This window comes from Asparagus officinalis, chromosome 5 (assembly GCF_001876935.1).
Source record: "Asparagus officinalis chromosome 5, Aspof.V1, whole genome shotgun sequence".
In the NCBI taxonomy this organism is placed as follows: Eukaryota; Viridiplantae; Streptophyta; class Magnoliopsida; order Asparagales; family Asparagaceae; genus Asparagus; species Asparagus officinalis.
The window spans coordinates 117,846,307-117,854,267 of NC_033798.1; positions in this window are offsets into that span (position 1 = coordinate 117,846,307).

The window sequence follows — 7,961 nt, forward strand, 5'->3', positions numbered from 1 at the left end:
TCACTATTTTGATATTAGCCCCCTAAATCTTCATATTTTAATATTACTTTCCCAATTGTATTAATATGTTGATATTAGTACACATGGCTAGGTGGAGTTATAAATCAAGGGAAATATTCTCATTAAGAAATATTTTGTTTTGAGGAGGTGATTGATGATGAAGTTTTTCAAGTTAAAAAAAAAAAAATTCTTTAAGGACCCAAAATATGGGACCAATAGGGGAACAAGTGAGGTGTCCCCCTCCTATTGGATAATGAGTTGACCATCATTAATGATGGCCAACTCATTATCCAATAGGAAGAGGACACCTCACTTGTCCCCCTTATTGGTCCCATATTTTGGGTCCCCGTAGCAAAGCTCCAAAAAAAATAAAGAGACGAAATTTATGTCTCACTAGTAGAAAATTGAACAAACTAGACGGAACAAACTAGACGGAAATTTTTTCCGTCTAGTTTGAGGCAATCTAGACGGAACAAATTCCGTCTAGTTTGAATCAATTTAGACGGAAATTTCCGTCTAGTTTGACAAACTAGACGGTTTTTATTTTTTTTAAAATTAACACTCAATCTAGACGGAATTTCCGTCTAGGTTGATACAACCTAGACGGAAATTCCGTCTAGATTGTCGATCTAAACCCCACCCCCTCTCTTTCCCCAAATCTCTCTCTCTCGTCTCCACGCCGCCTGCTCCTCAAAACGGCGCCGAGATCCTCTCATCCCCCCCTCCACCTCCACTGCCAGCGCCGCCCTCTCTCATCTCCATCCTCACCAAGCCCTCAACCCAGCCCGCAACACTCCCTCCGCCTCTACCTCCCAAACCCTAACCCTAGCCCCAAGCACCCCGTCCTCCTCTACTTCCACGGCGGCGGCATCGTTATATTCTCGCCCGCCTCCGGCCTCGTCCACCTCTCCTCCACCGCCCGCTCCACCCGCATCCCCGCCCTCGTCGCCTCCGTCGCCTATAGCCTCGCCCCCGAGCACCACCTCCCCGCAAAGAGATGTCGACCGCTGGAGAACTTGCGTACTCGTACGCCGCCATCATCCTCTACGACGACGACATCCCCATTACGATACTCTTTCTTCCCTTTCCCCCCAATTTCAAGAATTAGGGTTTTGCTTCTTTCAATCTGCGGTTATTTAATTTTCATGAGGTTTAGAATAGAATTATTCTACAGTTTGTATGGATTACTGGGTGATTAGGTCACTAAGAATGCAATTATCATTAACTGGATATGTTTGGCAACAAATGCTTCTTTACTGTATAATGTCAAATTGTAAAAGCTATGGAGACTTGGGATCCAAATAATGCAATTTCTGTATAGAAAATTAGGGCTATAGAACCATGGTCAGTTCTGTCCCTGGTAGGTAGTTAAAATTTTGTACTTGTTAATGCCTATTTTGGATATGTTACATCTAAACTAACTAATAGGGGAGATATGACCACTAATTTGTACATTATTTCAACTTCTTCAGGGGGTAGTGATCTTCTCAGTTCGGAGACAAATAGTAGCATAAAGGACACAAAAATTTCAACTGATTGCAGTAGGCCGGAGTCTCCAGTTGTGGAAACTTGCTCTAACCCATGTACGCGAGGTAAAATTCTATGGTTGGAGATAACTGAAATTTTTTCAGAGTATACTCCCATTTCTCTCACTTCTGCTAGTGAGCTTCCTTCAGGGAGGAGATGGTTTAACGAAAATTGACTTTTTTCAAGAGGAAAATCTTATTGGAACAGTCTGTTTGGTTTATCCTTCGGTAACCAATATTTTGATTTCCCTATTAGTTCTTCTGCAAAGTTAATGCTTTCTAAGTGTATTTCATGGCATGGACTAATTGATGTTGAATTTTGTATAATGTAGGATTAAGGAGGAAGAAACATGATGCTTCAACAACTTGGAGGAGTAAATGCAATTGGATTCTATAAATTATGCAAAGTTCATCAAGTTATGTAAACAATTGTATTCTTTATAATCAATCTATGTAAAAAATTTATGCACCTTTCTAGTATTTTGGTGAATGTATTATTTGACAACCTAGACGGAATTCCGTCTAGATAGCAACCTAGACGGATTTCTTACTTCCGTCTAGCTTGATATCCGTCTAGGTTGGTCAACCTAGACGGAATTCCGTCTAGTTTACCCCAATCTAGACGGAAACAGATTAAACCGAGCAAACTAGACGGAATTCCGTCTAGGTGTACCAACCTAGACGGGAAATTGAGCAATCTAGACGGAAATTTCCGTCTAGATTGCTCGTTTTTCTACTAGTGTCTCTTCACTTTCATCGAGCTCGCAAGCCAAGGCCGCAATCTGAAATTAAGATGGTTTAGGAGGAGTACATAATATTCCTTTGATTCAAATTCACTTGGGTGTGATTTTGGCAAGACTTGATTAGCAACACATGATTTTTTTTTTTGTTAGCACAATGTAAGCCAAGTTCTATATAGTTTGGTACTTTCTCAAAATATACATACCTACTTGGGGAGGAAAGGTAAATGTAGACCGGGGAAAGAAGGGTAAGAAATTGTAAGGAAACTTCCAAACAATATTAGTTCTTACCTTACCCTCCCCCTATTTTCCATTTGCCCCCATCCAAACAGAGTGAAGGACACTCAGATCTCTTCTCATAACCACTTAGATCATTGATCTTATAGAAATGGAGAAAATAAGGCTTATTCAAGTGCCTACAAAAAAAATTTCAAAGTGAATATGTCACACGCAGTAAATCTTAATTCTTTTATTAGGACTCACTATCCAAAACAAGTAAATACTTCTAGCTGCTTGGAAGAGAGATTGGAGAGTTCAAGAGAGGAAGAAGAAGCGGGAGGATGAATAGGGAGAGGGGGGTATTATGGTAATTTGTTGAGGGTTTTGGATGGAAATAATGATCGATAAAGGGATTAATATCAACACATTAATGTAATTTAAAGGGCTAATATTAAAATATGAAGATTTAGAGGACTAATATCAAAATAGTGATGATTTAAGGGACTAAGAGTATCTCCAACAGCTTCTCCAAAATTTTCTCCAAAATGGGGAAGCAAAAGTCATATTCTCCAACTAATTTTTACACCAACTCCAACAGGTTCCCCATTTTGAAGAATCCATTTTTTCCTCCAAAATTTTGGAGAATGCTGCAGATTTGGGGAAGCTTCCCCATTTTTTCTCCTCCATCCCTATTTTGGGAAATAAGATGGGGAATCTGTTGGGCCAAAAACCTAACTAAATTCTCCAAAAGTGAGAAATGAGGAAGCTGTTGGAGATGCTCTAACAGAAAAAGAAACCCTTTAAATTAAGATCTTTAAAAAATTAAAATTTGAGTAATGATAACTAAACCATGTTGAGCGAGTTACTTCAGTGCTCGAAAAATAGAAACTTTTTAAATAATGAAAGCATGTTGAAATGAAGAAATGATATTTTGATCATTCCCATTTATTTTGCTTTTCTTATTTTCCCACAACTGTTTTCTATCCTCTCACATACTTCTCCTAACCTTCTCTTTGGCCAAATTAAAAAATAAAGCTTCAAACTAATAAAGTAATTTTTAATTAGTATTCTTCGTAAGATGTTTAAAAATACTTTTGAATGCATTATGTTACACCAAATTATTATTTAGAGGTTGTTTGGTTTCATGTATTTTGAAGGGACAAGATGAAAAGTTAATTGATTAAGGCGTACATATTTGCTTTCCAAATTTCATATGTTTGGTTGCGTTTTTAAAAACCCATGAAATGGCTAGATGTTATGACGTCCTCTAATTGAAATATCTCTAAAAGCATAGCATTAAGTGCTAGTTCGATGTGAAATTTTTAGGTTGTTTCTGCTATTTTTTTAAAGAAGCAGTGAAGAATGATTTTTTATGAGATTTATTTTAGTAATTATTGAAACTATTGTTGCTTTTAAAAGATGTTTTAGAACCAAACTGAAGATGCTTTTAAAAGAAACTTATGTTTTTTGTAGTTGTAATATCATATACACTCTTTAAGTTTTGATATTATTATTTTCTCCATTCTTATATTACATTGTCTATTTTGATAACTAAAGTTATGTCTATTTTGATAACTAAAGTTATGTCTATTTTTATTATTTTCACTTAAATGATCTTGAAATACAGTTTTATCAAACATCTTACTGCTTTTGGAAGTAGCTTACAATATACAATTACTAAACAACTATTTTCAACATTTTATATAAGTTGTTTAGACAAGCAATTTAAGCAACTCATTGTAAGCTACAACAATGCCAAATTGACTCTAAATCTAAACAAATCCAAACACTAAGGGGCAACTCAAAGGTTTGTTGCCAACTCACCCACTAACTTGAATAATCGCTTACATGTGTTTGACAAAAACTTGTTGAAGGCCTAACTTGAATAATCGCTTACATGTGTTTGACAAAAACTTGTTCAAGGCTGGTGTTGGGATCATGACATACAACGCAGCGGAAAAAGCATATCATGACTATTAATCAAAATTAATTAAATATTAGAAGAATACCTGAAACGCTTTCCAAATTTCTACAATAATCTGTCCCGAGATCAATCCAAAATAGCTTCCTCAAGAGAAAAAGCCTCCAATTAAAATCCACCCGTCACCGTAGAGGAGCAATACTGAGAGATAGGTTCTCAAAAATCTATTTCTTCATATTATCTTCATAAGATTTTGAATCTCTTCTCTCTTCACCTCTCATAAGGCTACATATGAACCCTATTTATAGGATTACACTAGTCTTAGAGATTTTAACTTTAAACAATTCATAATTATCTAGAACTCTATCCATAACAATTAAGGATAGAATAGATTTGTTCAAAAACTTTATCCATAACAATTAAGGATAGAAATAGATTTATTCAAAAACTTTATCCATAACAATTAAGGATAGAAATAGAATTGTATTGCATGTATACCTCTTCTAATGACATTAGTGAGACCAATTGGGTCCCATATCAAGAACCAATTATTAATCAAATTAATAATTTTAATTTAACAATCAAATCCCTATCCGACCAATTGTTCATAAAAGCTCTTCCATAATATGGGATTAATTATTAATAAATAATATCTTACATTCAATCCCTTCCAGTATCATTTATTTTAGGCAACTCTTTTAAGCAGGACAACTCACCTATTTGCTCATGCCTAAATTTGCAATTCCCATGAACATAAATAAAAACTATTTTGAAACATTAAAATATTTTATTTTTTATAAGAAAATAAAATTTGTAAAAATATTTTCAAAGCTACCTGCCGGCAGGAATTTAATAGCTTCATGGGAATGCATAATAAATTAACTCATCATAATGAGCATACTGGATCCTATCTAGACATCCATCATTTTCCTAAATGAAATTTAGCAACCCAATGTTTCAGGTTGTGTAGCGCTTGCTAAACAAGCTTAACCATCACATCAAAGCATACTAAATTATCAAATCGAAAATGATAATATCATCAAGTCAAAGGGACCATGTAACAATTTGAACTCTCTATCTCTTAGGTGACTCATCCTAGAGAATTCAAATACGGTCTAGTGCTACACACATCATAATGCGTGCTTATGACATACACCCGGAGAATCTCCATTCTCGATGGTTGAGACCCACCACCATATCTCATATATCGGTGTCATGCATAATAACCTGTTATAACAAAGTTATCCTTTACTAGTTATAGGTTAAGCACAAATTTAAGAAATTTCTAAGTTAGATCATATCTCCAAGCAAGTGACCATCACAATGCATGATCTAACAAAATAACTTCTAAGGATATATATAACAATTATATAAATAATAACCAAATTATGTGCAACAATTAAATTTATTAACATTACAATATTATTACATAATTTGTATTGGATGTTCAAGGGCAAATTATTATTACTATTCCAGCAGCTGGACTCCCCCCCCTACCCTAGCTTGGTTATCTTTGGACCGCTCACATTGGTTCAATCCTAAATCAGCTAAGACCTTAACCAGATTAGTGTGAAGTTGCCAAACACATGTAAAGAAGAAACCGATTTCGCCGATAACTATTTTTCATGTAATACCACAGATAAATTGCGCTTTGACACCATAAAGTTTTCACATTTTAAAAATTTGTTGACCTGATGTTGATTTTTGACTCTTTATGCTCAAAACCTTCTTTTCAAATTGGATAATTTACATTTTAGTACTATAAAATTAAAGTTTAAAAGAAGATCAAGGCATCAAAGTGCCAAAATAGAGGTTGCAACATCATAGTTCAGAAGGATGAAAACTTTATGGCACCAAAGTGCAAAGAGCTGCTAACCCTTTATTTAGTGTAGTCCTTTTCAAGAGCCCCCCCAAACACCCCACCCCACCCCACCACCCCACACAAAAAAAAAAAGACAACCCCCCCCCCAACACACACACACAAAAACATGCATTTGAAGTGGATCCATGGTTGTATTTGCTCTTTTTTCCCTAGTTAGTGTTATCCCCCTTGGTCATCTTCTAGAGAAGCGTGGGGCACCCACCCTCTGGCTAAGAGATATCAAGCTGCTGGTAGATAACGCAACCCGCTTAGGTTAGGAGAAAATCCCCTCCCTTTTTTTTCTACGGTTGCTCTTGGGTCAGAGTTAGTACCCACTGTTGTTTTCTAGTTCATCCCACGTAGCAAAGTTCAGAGATGATCTTCAAATACAACCTATTTTTTGCAGGTCCCTCACTTCCCACTGCGCACCCTACGAGGTGTTCTATTAATTTACAAAATGTCCAAGCCTTTGAAGTTTGCATGATCTAAATTGTGCTTAATTAGAGAAAGCTGCTAGTTAAAAATTAAAATTTCTCTAAAGACAATCTTTGAAGTTTGAGAAATTTTCATTTAAAATCCTCTCGATCCATATGTTTCTTACGAGGTTTAAAAATAGATTAATACATTCACTAGTAGAAAATCGTGTATTCTAGACGGAATTTTTTCCGTCTAGAATGTATTAAACTAGACGGAAATTTTCCGTCTAGAATATTCCGTCTAGAATAAAACATTATAGACGGAAAATTCCGTCTAGAATAGTATCCTAGACGGTTTCTTTATTTTTTATTTTTTTTTAAAAAAAAACCAGGTATTCTAGACGGAAATTTCCGTCTAGAATACATGTGATGCCTACTTCAAATGCAGTTTTTGTGTGTGTGTGTTAGGGGGGGGGGGTTTGTCTTTTTTTTTTCGTGTGGGGTTGGTGGGTGGGGTGGGTGTTTGGGGGGGCTCTTGAAAAGACCTTACGACTAAATAAAGGGTTAGGCAGCTCGTTGCACTTTTGGTGCCCATAAAGTTTCATCCCTTCTTGAACTATGATGTTGCAAACTCTATTTTGGCACGTTTGATGCATTGATCTTCTTATAACTTTAATTTTATAGCTACTAAAAAATTTATAATTATCAATTCTGAAAGAAAGAGGTTTTGAGCATAAAAAGAGTCAAATAATCTAACCTATCACGGTACGAACAAATTTTAAAAATGTTGAAAACTTTATGGTGTCAAAGCGCAATTTATCTGTGGTATTACATGAAAAAAATAGTTATCGGCGAAATCGGTTTCTTCCTTTAACATGTGTTTGGCAACTTCACACGACTAATCTGGTTAAGGTCTAAGCTTGATTTAGATTAAGCAATGTGCAGCGGTCCAAAGCAAACCAAGCTAGGGTAGGGGGGGGAGTCCAGCTTGCTGGTAATAGCTAATAAGTAATGTTGCCCTTGAAGATCCAATACAAATTATGTAAGTAATATATGTAATGTTAACTAATTTAATTGTTGCCACATTAATTTGGTTATATTATTTAATATAATTGATATTATATCCCTTAAAGAAGTATATTTTTTGTTAGATCAATGCTGTGATGGTCCAGGCTTGCTTGGAGATATGATCTAACTTAGAAATTTCTAAATTTGTGATTAAACCTATAATCTAGGTATAAGGAGTAAACCTTGTAATTATAACGTTTTTTTATGCAT